Source organism: Tachypleus tridentatus, chromosome 2 (genome assembly GCF_004210375.1).
Source record: "Tachypleus tridentatus isolate NWPU-2018 chromosome 2, ASM421037v1, whole genome shotgun sequence".
Classification (NCBI taxonomy): Eukaryota; Metazoa; Arthropoda; class Merostomata; order Xiphosura; family Limulidae; genus Tachypleus; species Tachypleus tridentatus.
In genome coordinates, this window is record NC_134826.1 from 71,920,042 (window position 1) to 71,934,194 (window position 14,153).

The 14,153-nt window shown below is 35.3% G+C and overlaps 1 pseudogene across 1 annotated transcript; it reads right to left on the reverse strand.

Moving 5' to 3' along the window:
- Positions 1 to 7,638: 7,638 nt before the first annotated feature.
- LOC143244196 (TBC1 domain family member 20 pseudogene) lies at positions 7,639 to 11,683 on the reverse strand (annotated as a pseudogene). Its single transcript, XR_013024944.1, has 2 exons — positions 11,538 to 11,683; positions 7,639 to 11,423 (listed from the first exon to the last, which is right to left on the reverse strand). The product of XR_013024944.1 is annotated as a TBC1 domain family member 20 pseudogene (transcript).
- Between the last annotated feature and the right edge of the window lie 2,470 nt (positions 11,684 to 14,153).

Here is a 14,153-nt window from a genome sequence, read left to right on the forward strand (position 1 = left end):
AGATACATCAACCTGATAGCTTTAACCCCCAGAGCTGACACCCACTCACGTCAGAACACAAGGAGTGAATAACCCTGTTCATTTACGTAAAATTTCTTAGACAGAACCAGACGAGTCCAACGTTAAACTCGAGTGTGGTTGATATGTTGGCCAAGCGTGAAAAAAAAGAAAAAAAGAATTAAACTGTAGCAGCTTTAATTTAATTTAATTATTGTAATAATAACGATAATCTGGTTAAAATATTTTCAAGTCCATTCAATTGGGGGGTAACTACATGGGAACAACCATTTATTAAAAGTTTTCCTGAACCAGATTTTTTCTTAATACAACCATGTTTGGCAGAACGTATCTCAGAACGGCTGGTATGGGTATTAAAACTTTTTAACACTTTTACTAATAAAGTAGAGAACAACGTTTCGATCTTTTAGGTCATCTTCACATTAACAAAGAGAGAATTTGCAACTGACCGTTGCCAGGCACATGTCTTGGGAACGAGAATATAAACGGGTACGGGAATGTATGGAGCGTTACAGCTAGATGTTAAGTTAATAATTAGTTTAGTATGAATTTCGCACAAAGCTACTCGAGGGCTATCTGTGCTAGCCGTCCCTAATTTTGCAGTGTAAGACTAGAGGCAAGACAGCTAGTCACCACCACCTACCGCCAACTCTTGGGCTACTCTTTTACCAACGAATAGTGGGATTGACCGTTACATTACAACTTCCCCACGGATGAAAGAGCGAGCATGTTTAGTGTGAAGTGGATTCGAATCCGCGATCTTCAGGTTACGAGTCGAGTGCCTTAACCACATGGCCATGCCGGACTCATATTAATTAGTACAGGTATAAAAGTGTTCCTTTATATTGGTTTGAGTTCTTGTATAAATAGGGTTTCTTTGATTTTACGTTTGTTTGTATTTGTTTTCCTATTTAGTGTGTGAGTTTTTTCTATGGTAATGTTGTGCTTATTTGATTTGCAGGATTCAAAAATGTGTGAAGGTGTTTTTTTGTGTGTGTGTTCTTTGTATCTGGTTTCCATTTTTCTGCTTCTTTCTACAATATGGAAGTCGTGGTAGTTATTGAATTGTATTTTATAAATAATGTTGGTGTTGTGTTTGTCAGTGTAGTTTTTACATAGTGTGGAGTTTAGTTTTGTTATAAATTTTTGTTGTTTTTTTTCCAAATGTTGGTTATTTTATTGCTAATATCAGAAATATACAGTATGCAACAGTGTAAGGCAGGGGTCAGTAACCTCTTTCCGCAGAGGGGCAAGTGCCCATATCTGTTAGTGGATGGAGGACCACATTAAGTTACAAATATGAATTCTTTTTTAGGACCACCAGGGGCTGGATGGATGTAATATTTCGTTTGGGGACTGAGAGCCGTTTGGCGACCCCTGGTGCAAGGTTTTGTAGTTAGTTGTTTCATTTAATTTATTATTGTTTGTTTGTTGTTGACTGTGTTGTTGGTCAAGGTGTGTGCGTGTATACTTTTTCAACGTGTTTTGAAGGAAATTTGTTGATGTTGGTGAAGTGTTGATTTAATCATTAATTGTATCGAGTGAGTATAGTTTTGTGGCTGTGTTTATTTGGTTTCTTAATGTGTTGAGTTTTTGTTTTGTGTCGCGTGTTGAGTCCCAGGGAATGTATAGTCCAGTATGGGTGGTTGTTCTTTGGATTTCTATTTTGAATTATGTATTGGTTCTTGTTGCTTTCTTTATTGATTCAAAATAAATTTTAAGTTTTCCATGTACAAACTTTTATCTCATTGCCCTGTCAATCTTCATTGATTTAAAACATAATTACAGTTTTGGATACAGGAGGTCAAATCCTTTGGATAATGCATTTGACCACGCCCAAAGTCTCGTATATTAATTTACTCTAATCATGTCTAAATTAATTTGAGGGGAAACTGGTAGAGATCCTGACGAGTAACAAAATCGAACTGGGTATACGCGCGCCCCAGGCTTGGTATTGCTAGCGCACAAAATATTGCTAATAAAAAGTAAAAAAATCTTGCAAATTAACTTAATTTACTCTAATCTTGTCTAAAAGAATTTCAAGTGTTGCAACTAGTTACGATTCACTGTTGTTTTTAACATGTGATCATTCCGTCTTTTATCATCTTAATCATGAAAGGTTTTGAGGGTTAATTCTAAGTTTTAAAATTTCACGCTGACGAGTTAGTAACAAAGTTAGCTTACTTCAATTTAACCGACTTACATTCCTGCTTAGTTTGAAACTATTTACTATTTAATGATATTTCTAAAATTATTTATCGTAAAATAAAAAATAGTATTAATATTAATAATATTTCATATTAGTTTTATTGTATTAATAAATAAATAACACGCCGATGATGTTATTTTGCAAGCTATGTTTATTAACATCAACACCTGATCAAAACAGAATACGTTATAAGAACAGCTAATAAAATACACTAAGGTAACTCCCCCTGTCGAGTACTGCTTAAATGTCTCCTCAGATATTCTTGTCTCCCACCTTATGGTAAGTTTGCTACAGACACGATTTTATCTATTACTCTTATAATGTTACTTTACTTATGGTACAAGGTAAATTGCTTACTTCAAAAATATTTTTACACGAATTTCAGTTCAATGTATAATTTTTAAGATTCCCTAAGCCTTACCTCGTTATGATATCCCTAGACGATGACGTGATTATTTCATTTGTTAAGCAGGATTGTGCAGCTAATAATGTAATTTAAAAGTCCACACTGAAAGAAGTAAAACTTGACAAAGGATAATACCAATTTCAAACTTTTCTATTCTCCGAACTTTAGGCCAATTTCTAATTCGAGCGACGACCTAGTAACAGTAACTGCTACATCGTGTTATATAGCATTATATGTGTGCGCTGTTAGTGGTAAGACATCGGATTTAACGGAAGTATTTTATCTTCATGTGCTCGTATTATGAACCTATTGAGCTCATATTTGATTTTTTAATATTGTGCAGTATTCAGAGATGCGATATTTTTTAACTTAAGTACCCAGAAAATCACCTAAAAATATTTTAATACGTACTGTTTAGATAAAAAACATATTCAACTATAAATATTTAACAAATTCAAATACTTTATTCAAATCTATAACCTACAAGTTATGATGAATAGGCCTACGTCTCTGAACTAACCTCGCTCGGCATGGCCACGTGGGTTAAGGCGTGCGACTCATAATCTGAGGGTAACAGGTTCGCATCCCCGTCATGTCAAACGAGCATGTTTATACTCGTCCTTTTAGCCGTGGGAAGCGTTATAATGATATGGTTAATCCCACTATGAGTTGGTAAAAGAGTAGCCCAAGAGTTGGTGATAGGTGGTGATGACCAGCTGCTAAGTTATGGACGGCTAGCGCAGATAGCCCTTCAATAGCTTTGCGCGAAATTCAAAACCTACAGAAAATATTTTGAACGAAGACAAATTACATATAATTTTTGCTAATGCTCTTTAGGTAACTATTACAGTAGTATTGCCGTAGGCCTGGCATAGCCTAGCGCGTTAAGGCGTGCGCTTCGTAATCTGAGGGTCGCGGGTTCGCGCCCGAGTCGTGCCAAAACATGCTCGCCCTCCCAGCCGTGGGGGCGTTATAATGTGACGGTCAATCCCACTATTCGTTGGTAAAAGAGTAGCCCAAGAGTTGGCGGTTGGTGGTGATGACTAGCTGCCTTCCCTCTAGTCTTACACTACTAAATTAGGGACGGCTAGCACAGATAGCCCTCGAGTAGCTTTGTGCGAAATTCCAAAACAAACAGTATTGCCGTATTCATCGCGGCTCGTTATATGTCTGTATATATAAATCTTTTTAGTGTCTTCTTTCATCTGCGCCTAGCAACACATTGGGCTATCTGTCCACTTTGGGGGAGTTTAGCTTTCAACACTATAAACTTACCGATGACCTATCGGGTAGGCAATTTAAGTGAGTACACTGTTGTTGTTTTTTTCATATCTAAATATTTTCCAGGTAATCTTCATAATTTGAAATATGTGCCTTCTCATGAAATATTACCTCAGTTACGACTAACAGTGTAGACTGTTAGCTTTCCATAATGACGAGAAGTCCACTTTAAGTAAATATATATTCTAAAGGTGACCGAAGGAAGTCGAAACATTGTTCTGTACTTTATTTTAATTAGTTTGAATACCCTTAATTAATTTTGTTCTTTTCTTATCTGTTTTGCAAGTAGGTTATGTTATTTCTTTTTTGTTAGGTTAACAGTACTGGATAAAAAACTTATAATTTTCATTACAGGGTGTCTGAAAACGAATATACCAAGAATAAAGTTGAATAACTTAATTATTATTTGGGATAACAACAAGAATTGGATATAAATACAAGTAGAAGGTTTGTAAGTTTTAATAACGAAGGGGCCTGGCATGGCCAAGCGCGTAAGGCGTGAGACTCGTAATCCGAGGGTCGCAGGTTCGCGCCCGCGTCGCGCTAAACATACTCGCCCTCCCAGCCGTGGGGGCGTATAATGTGACGGTCAATCCCAATATTCGTTGGTAAAAGAGTAGCCCAAGAGTTGGCGGTGGGTGGTGATGACCAGCTGCCTTCCCTCTAGTCTTACACTGGTAAATTAGGGACGGCTAGCACAGATAGCCCTCGAGTAGCTTTGTGCGAAATTCCAAAACAAACAAATTAATAATGAATAGACTTCTACAAGTCTTCCATCATTCGCTATAATTTTGTTTGTTTCGAATTTCGCACAAAGTTACATGAGGGCCATCTGCACCAGTCGTCCCTAATTTGGCAGCGTAAGACAAGAGGGAAGGCAGCTAGTCATCACTACCCACCGACAAAAATCTTTTATAAACGAATAGTGAGTTTCACCGCGACATTATAACGCCCCCACGGCCATGCCGGGGCTCATTTGCTACAATTAACCTATTTCTATGTTCAAATTCTGAGAAAACATTTTCCAAAACAGCAGTAAGAATGGATAAGAGAATCACGAATCCGATTTTCAATTATTCAAGTTCTTTTGATTTGTTATAATAAACTTTTGTCTCAAGAAAATTTTAGAGGTGAAAATGTAAAGGGGTTAAATCGGACAAACGAGCAGGCCATTTGGTAGGCCCTCTACTACCATTAATGCTATGGAAAAGTTTGTTTTAAAAATAACTTTAACAATTCAAGAAAGTAGGTTGGTTCTTCATCCTGTTGGAAGTTAGCTCTTTGTAACAAGTGAGGAGTTGTGGAATAAAGAGCTCTTGTAGCACGTGTGGAAAAAACTTCCATTAACAGTTTGTTCGTCAAACAAACAAAAACTTACAACATTATTACTTGTAATTATGTTCAATGTTTGTTTTTATCTCACATAACAATGAAGTTTTTCAACTTTATTATTAGTGTATTCATTTTTCGGACACTCTGCATATAATTTATTTATTTTATTCTTTTTTGTTTTTTTATTCTTATTATATTGTATTCTTAGAGTAACACAAATCTACTTAAGTTAGGGATTGGCAAATCTCACGAGATATTATTGATATTACGACTGAATCAACGCATTACAACTAATAAGTATGGGTAATCCTTTTCGTTTTTGGCTTGTATTTAATTTTGGTTTCTTGTGGCACAAACAAACGGGTTGAATTCCATATAAAGCTACTCGAAGGCTATTTGACATAGCCGTTCCTAATTTAGAAATGATAGATTAATTTCACCAAACGAACTACAACTAGTCAATAACACCCATCACCAACTCTTGGGTTACTAATTTATCAACGAATAATGGGATTAACTATAATATTCTAAGATCCCCACGCCACCTATAGATTGTGAGCCGAGCAACTAAACTACCAGGCCCTCAGGCCGATGACAATGGTGACATATCTATCCTCCTCCATTATTCCATGGTTCCTCTTCCTGGTCCGGCATAGCCAGGTTGTTAAAGTGCTCGACTCGTAATCTTAGGATCGCAGGTTCGAACCCCCGTCACACCAAACTTGCTCGCCCTTTCAGCTGTGGGGACGTTATAATTTGACGGTCAATCCCACTATTCGTTGGTAAAAGAGTAACCTAAGAGTTGGCGGTGGGTGATGACGATTAGCTGCCTTCCCTTTAGTCTTACACTGCTAAATTAGGAACGGCTAATCCAGATGGCTCTCGTGTAGTAGCTTTGCGCGAAATTCAAAAGCAAACAAAACAATCCACTTCCTATGCATAATATTGGTAATTTAAATTCGGGGTATGAGTTTAGTATGCTAGTTTTAAGAGTAATTGAATATTCAACACCTGAAATACGTCACACAGAAAATAAAACTGATAAATATACAGTATATATATTTTTTAAATCAAACGAAACTTGTTAATAAATGTTGCAGTTAGTTACCAAAACAAATTTTGTACAAATGACAAATGAACATAAATTTCTTCCAAATTGATTTTTAATTTCATGTAGTTTGTGTTTTCTTACAACATCGGGCTATCTGCTATATCCACCAGGGGTATCTATCCCCTGACCGTAGTGTTGTACGTCCTAAGACTTACTGTTGTCCCAATGATGGTCTGTAGTTCGTGTACTGGTGTGTGTTTAAATATTAATAAATATAAATCATTTACGTTTAGAAGTCTTACCTAACACTAACTTATGTTTCTATATTTAACAGACTAGGCCTAAAACTAGCTCAATGTTTTTCCAGTTTTTGTGAAAAACCGATCTGTAAGGTCTGCTACTGAAATTTGGACTACAACCTTGTTGGACGGCAGAGTCGGAAGGAAACGAAAGATAAAGGAGGTTGTGTTCTCTCTCTCTGTATGGGTATTGATGTTTGTCTACCCTGGAGGGTCAGGTTACTTTAACCTCTTCAGTTTGTTTGTTTTTGAATTTCGCGCAAAACTACTCGAGGACTATCTGCGCTAGCCTTCCCTAATTTAGCAATGTAAGACTAGATGGAAGGCAGCTAGTCATCATCACCCACCACCAACTCTTGGGCTACTCTTTTACCAACGAAAAGTGGGATTGACCGTAACATTATAACGCCCCCATGGCTGAAAGGGTGAGCATGTTTGGTGTGATGGGAATTCGATCTCGCAACCCTCGGATTACGAGTCTAGTTCCTTAACCACCTGGCCATGCCGGGGCCTCTATTTATATACCCAACCTTTAAATTTCTTCCAACATTAGCTATTATCAACTTAACTCTAAGAACATGTTCTCCAACACAGCTGTAGGGACGAATAACAGCATCACGGATAGGAAATTCAAGTTCCTCCACATCCCTCGTTTTATTATTACAGAATTTTGTTTGAAAGACCCAAACATAAAGATTAAACGGGGTGAATTCGGGGGGACACGAAATGCCATTTCAATCAAAACAGTGCCAGTTCAGAAATCGTAATTTAAAAAAAAGTATAAATAATCATGGTAAATACTGCAAGTAATAATAATAATAAACTTCAGTACAACCACTTTAGGGCATTTTTTAAATTTTATTATTTCAAACACTAAAAAAGGTTTTTCAAATTTGTATATGTATATTCATTTTGGGGCACTCTGTACACTATGTATCAAATCGCAATACGTTTTTTTTAAATATTGCATACTTTGCCGTTAACAAATGCGTAGTGCCATCTCGTGGGTAAATATAATACTCCTATCTTTACTAAGAAAATATTTTTCAGTATTCTCCATCTTTATTTCCTTCAATACATTTTACAAAAAAAATCCAATATTGCATCACAATATTTGTATTTGAAATTAATGTACTTGTACAACAACAGACTTTAATATTTTAAACTCTAAACATGTTGCAAATAGTATTTCCCTTCTATGCTCAGCTGCAAACTAAAGTGGCAGGTGTGACATTTCTTAAAATCTACCTCCTCACAATCCACATTTGAACAAAAAAAAGAGCACCAAAGTTCTGTACCCAAATTTCAATCTTGAGAATTTAGAGCCAGATTTACATAACACAAAATAATGTCAACATATAACAAAAATTAGCAAGTTAAAGAAGAAATCACTGTAAAGATTCCCCAGTTTACATGAAGTCCTGTAATATGATTATGTAATGGCTTGCAGAGATGCCTTTGGTTATATACTTCACTAGTGTAACAGTGACACAAAAATACAAACCTCTATTACCAAGACAGTTTTGAAAGGTAGAACTTTCTTCATTACAGTATTCCTGGTTTGCTCTGATGAAAAAGTTCCACCTTTCAAAATTAAATTGATTTTTTAACCTGTACATCTTTTAATAACTATTTAAAGTAAATGTAACCAGATTTGTCAGAGAAACATCAAAAATCATGTAAAAATTCATACTTCAACATGTTTATTTAGAGGTTTATGTATATCACACCCTATTTCCTGATAAATGAATAATAATCTAAAATAATATCAACTTAATTTAGGTTAAAATTACAGATGGTCTGGAAATATGTCACTGGTGGTTTTATTTTTTCATCTAAACAGGTATTAAAATAAACAAACAATGAATTCTGTGTTCATTCATAGGACACATTCTTTATTTTTAAATAACCAGAAAGGAACAGTCAAGGAATGTTTACTGTTGTCTTTTCCAACACACTACTGGATCCCATATAAAAAAATATTTTTTTCTGTGGGGCTATGGTGTTAAAAGGAAGTGTTTTATACCAAATCTTAGCAATCTACAGAAATATTCATAACAACAAGAACAGCTGAAAGCCTTCAAACATATTACTCAGTTATTGAGCCAGCTATAAATAACAGAGAGCAAAGAATACATATCACTTGGGGTAGTGAGATGAATGTTAAAGCAACATCAAAACAATATGCTGATACTGAAAGATAGACACCAAATAGACAATGGGAAAGAACAACAAACAAAAGTAACATGCATGCCTTTCACACAAAGAACTTTGTCAAAACACTTTCTTGCCACTGCATAACTAATTTTAAAACCAGTTTCAATGATGCTATGTACCTTCTAATAAAATATTATAGTTCCAATTCAACTAAAAGTTGGTGTTTGATTATTTTAACACCTTTATCTGGTGTCAGATCACATACTCTTCTGTTAAGTCATTTAAAAGGCAACAGAAAAGTCACGTCATCCTGATACTTTCAAAGTCACACTCTTACTGAGACATTTTTAATTGTTTGAATTGCAACATTTCTTTCTTTTGTTTCAAGAACTGGTTAAGATGTCGTTAACCTTACACAAACATGTAGAATTGATCCTATTGTATCACACATGGTGGTATGTATTTCATGTTGAGATGTCATTACTCTTACACAAACATGTAGAATTGGTCCTATTGTATCACACCTGGTGGTACACATTCCAACTTTGGATATCATTAACCTTATACAAACCTGTGGAACTGATCCTATTGTAACACACCTGGTGGTACATATTCCAACTTGGGATGTCACTGACCTTACACTAACATGTGTGACGGATTCTATTGTTATGCCTGGTGGTACATATTTCAAGCAGCACATTGCCTTATATACTCCAAATGGGTAAGTATATATGTACTTGTAAAAACACCAAACATAACTGGCTTACAAAAAGCAACTAAAAATATCATTTTTTGTCATTACAAAAATGTCATAAAGTAGCAGTATCTCATTTTGATAAAGCATACCCTGGACATTCTTTATAGATATTACAAGTATGACAGCATGCAATCACTAGTACTGTTACGTACAAAGCTAAAAAAAATTATACATAGCTTACAAAACTAAAACTTCTTGAATATATACAACCAGGGTCTTATTATACAAAGGCTTTAAAACTCACAAGTACTTTATGCATCAACATATTATTTATAACAAGTTGTTTCTTTTGTTACTTAATGCATTAATGTTTTATTTTCATGGTGAAATATTTCTTTAGTTTACTACTGATGTCAATCTGTTTCGAAATTGATACAGAAACAGTTAATACTCTCTGCATATCTTTAATTTAGGAAAGAAAAAAATCACATATAATTAAGCCATTTTTAATGAAAAAGTTCTTGTACACTTCAAACTTCTGAATTAGTTTGTTTAAAATGACGCATTCTTCCTTTGGTCTCACTTTTCAATATTATAGAATTGATAAATTACTGCGTAAAATACAACAGCTGCTGCCATAGTTATGGGAACAGTCCACTTTGCAGAAAAATATTCTGTGACGTTACCACACAGTGAATAGATTGTTCCACAAACAAGACCCTTCTGTTGCATTTGTTTCAATTTCAATCGCCGTCTTGTCAATTCTGTTTCTCGTTGCTTTTGTTGCCTGGCTATAACTTCTTGTTCAGCTTTTAGGTCTTCAGGTGGATAAGCATCAAACAGATCTAAAGCTTTAGTTATGAGGGCTTCAAAGGGTAAGTCATCAGGAATTTTTGATAACACGGAATGCACGCATGCCATGTCACAATCCTGATTCATAATTTCACTTTCACGATGCAATACAATTGCTGCAGCTAAGTACAAAGGCATCCATGGATGGCTTGCCAAAAAAAAATCAAACAAACGTACAACATCACTATAACAATTGAGTACATGACCATACCAAGTAATGACCCAACTCAGACAGAACATCACTCCAACATCCGACTTGATGAGAAAGTCATGCAGAACTGGGTTAACTTTGTGTAGAAGAGGATAGACACATTCTAAAACTTCATTCGTTCGCTCCATGGTTTTGTCCATAAAGACTCGTAAGTGTGTTGTAGAAAGCTTTTCTACTACATTAAAAGCAATTTCTTCTCCAAGAACAAGTAAAAATGTTACACAGATATCATGATAACCTTGATAGTAATGGAGATCCGGATATTTCACCAAAACTCGCATAATCAGTAGCACAAGTTGATCTTGCATTGCCAACCTCTGTTTTGCTTCAATACTGGGTGGAAATCGCTTTAGTGAACGATTTACATCCAGAACAACTTGACTGTAGTAATGATGCATTTCTAAAACTTTGCTATCTGGCCGAGGAGAAGTTTCATACACAGCAACACCAGCTAACTTAGGCCACACTTTTCGACGAATTTCATCATCAACAAGACCACATTTGTTGGCTGCTACTTCAAAGAGAGTTTCCAGTTCATCATCTTCCAAAGCCTGTCTAATTACACGAATCTTGCGAAACTTTCGATGAAAATCTTGAACTCCTCTTGAAGCTTCAGCCGTTATTACTTTAATATGTGATGAATTATTAAGTGCATTATCGCTAATGTTTTGTACTTTGTCATGTTCGTCATAACAAACTATTTTCTCTTGCAACTCGTTACCTGGTCCAGCTTTTACTGAAGGGTCGTTAGTTTCAAAAAGTCGTTGTTCACTTGCATCAGTACTTGAACATGGACTGTTTTCTTGATCTAGTGAATCATCAACCGTCTGGTTTTCCCCGGAATCACTACTAGTACTGCTTATAGTTACAATACTTCTTCGCCTCATTGCGAAATGATCAGCTTTTAGGCCTAATGTCAAAAACAAATGAAAAGTTTTACTTTAATTTGATGATTTTACAATGCACCTACACTACAAAGTAGCATGAATTCAACTTCCGTTAAAAGGAAATAATCAAACCTTACCATAAATAAATATAAATGTTTTTAATATAAAAACTACGTTCCTAGACTCGCATCTCAAACACGCCACTTGCACTTGCCTGGTAAATTATTTCTCATAGGCACAAGTGGTGAATAAACAGGCAAACACATACGCCCTCTACAGGAAAGCTACATGAACATGTCAAGAAAGGGTTCAGAGTTATCCCGAAGCACGAGATAAAGATAAAATAATAGAAACAAAGAGCGTATATTTAATTGTCGCGATAGGCTGATTGAGCTCAAAAAGCATTTAAGAAAATGTTTATGAGAGAGTTGAAAAAAGACATTATGCTAAGTATGACAAATAATAAAATCAAGACATTATTAACAGATTTTTGAGCGAATACATGGTTTCTGTTTTAAACTTTACTATTTACCACGACTTTAGTTATTTTCTACTTATATTCTGTGATATTATTCACATTAGTAGTATTAACTATTTTATTGCTATTTTTTTATTTAGTCGTTTTTATTAATTTAGTTATTTAAGATAGTGTTATTTAATTTGATCTAATAAGTTAACCCTAGCTAGTTACATGACTTTTCTGATCAGTCCTAGAGTCTGATGCTAATCTCCTTCTTCCTGTATCTAGAATTTTTGCTAGGCTTAAATAAACGTTAAAGAATGCGGTTCGATTTGAAATTTGTAGATGATAGTATAGCATTGTAATTTTTAGGACCCTCGTGATAACTGTTTCACTTCTGATAGTGATCCTGAGGAGATCCTTCAAGTTCAACATTCTTCTAACAAAGAGTCCAAAGTTCAAACTAAATGACAAACGTTATCGTAATTATCACCTCTAGTAAACAACAACAATGAATCCACGATATGAAACCCACTTATATAGCTTCAATGCACTAACAAGAACCCTAAATGCAATCAACTGGTTTTTGACTTGAGTTATGAAGGAAGTAATACCATCTCTGAAATTCGTGATCTGTAGATATTTGTTGACGTGGGTACAGTTTTAGTGGTGTAAGTGAAATATTATTTCGTTTGAACTTTGCATCGAGTATCTTAACTATGGGAGTGATGTATTACTACCCAGTTGCCAAGGGCCATTAGAAAATGCAGGGAACTTGCATGAGGCCAACAACTAATTAGGAGATAAAATAAATGTTTATTAGTTATCAAAAGTACTGCAGTCACTTTTGATGAAACTGTTTTTACTCTCTCTCATTACTTGTTGTCTTAATATTTCACTGCAGCTTGTAAGACCTTGCATTAGTAATCTGGTACAGTATTTTCACTGCTGTAGCTTTGAACATCCTGTTGCTTAGTGTCATAACCACAATTAGTTGCTTAAGTGTGACGATTCTTGAGGCATCTGACTGTGTCACTTAATTGTGGTGATTAATACTCTATACAATTCTTGCAGTGCCCAATTTATTTATAAGCTAAAGTGCTTGAAAGCTTAAAAACAGAACAAAATCTATCTTTTAGAGAGAGTTTCATTTGATTTTAGCAAATCTTTTACCAGGAAGGAATTCGCATAGGTAAAATAGGTAAAACAAATGTCCAAAATGTCAACACTTCAGATGTAATATTTTTGATTCAGTAGCGGTCTAAATAATCCGCTGGTGTTTCATCTTCTTTGTAATGAAATGCAACTATATATGTTTATCATATCATTTATAAAAGCTGAAAAACGATGTTATAAAAAATTCACTATATGAAGACGTATACCTTCATTGTGACTTTATTCACGTGCCTTGGAACGATACTAGAAACCAATGAACTTGGAAAAATACATAATCTTTATGTTTGAAAGGCTAACTTTCTTAAAGCTTTCTTTGGTACATTTTGTGGAAGTCATCATCTTACTCTTGTGTTACTTTTTATATTTTAGTTTATTCAAAACTGAATCATGACTGTTTGTTTGTTTTTTGAATTTCGCGTAAAGCTACTCGAGGGCTATCTGCGCTAGCCGTCCCTAATTTAGTAATGTAGGACTAAAGGGAATGCAGCTAGTTATCACCACCCACCGCCAACTGTTGAGATACTCTTTTACCAACGAATAGTGGGATTGACCGTCACATTATAACGCCCTCAAGGCTGAAAGGGCGAGCATGTTTGATGCGACGGGGATTTGAACCCGCGACCCTCAGATTACGAGTCGAACGCCTTAACCCCCCTAGCCATGCCGGGCCGAATCATGACTGTACTATATGATTTAGTTTATTTGTACTTATTTACGCCTTCACAACAATTTTTTTGTATTTTTAATAATAATTGTAGAATGCACTCTATCCTCTGCTTTACAAATTCTTATTTGGAAGCCCTTTTGTTCCCGTCACACCAAACATGGTGAAATAAAACCGTTTGCTTTGTAAATCTGTAAGATAAAGTTGATAACTGTTACAACACAGCCTTTTCCATATTTTTAATTGAAATGAATAAAACATATTGCCAAGGCTTTAAATTATGTGTAAACCTACTAAAAGGCTATCTGCGATATCCATTCTTAATTTAGCAGTGAAATACTAGCGGGAAGGTAGCTAATCATCACCACTCACTGCCAACTTTTGGGCTACTCTTTTACCACCGAACAGTATTGACCGTCACATTATTACGCAGACATGAATGAAATGACAAGC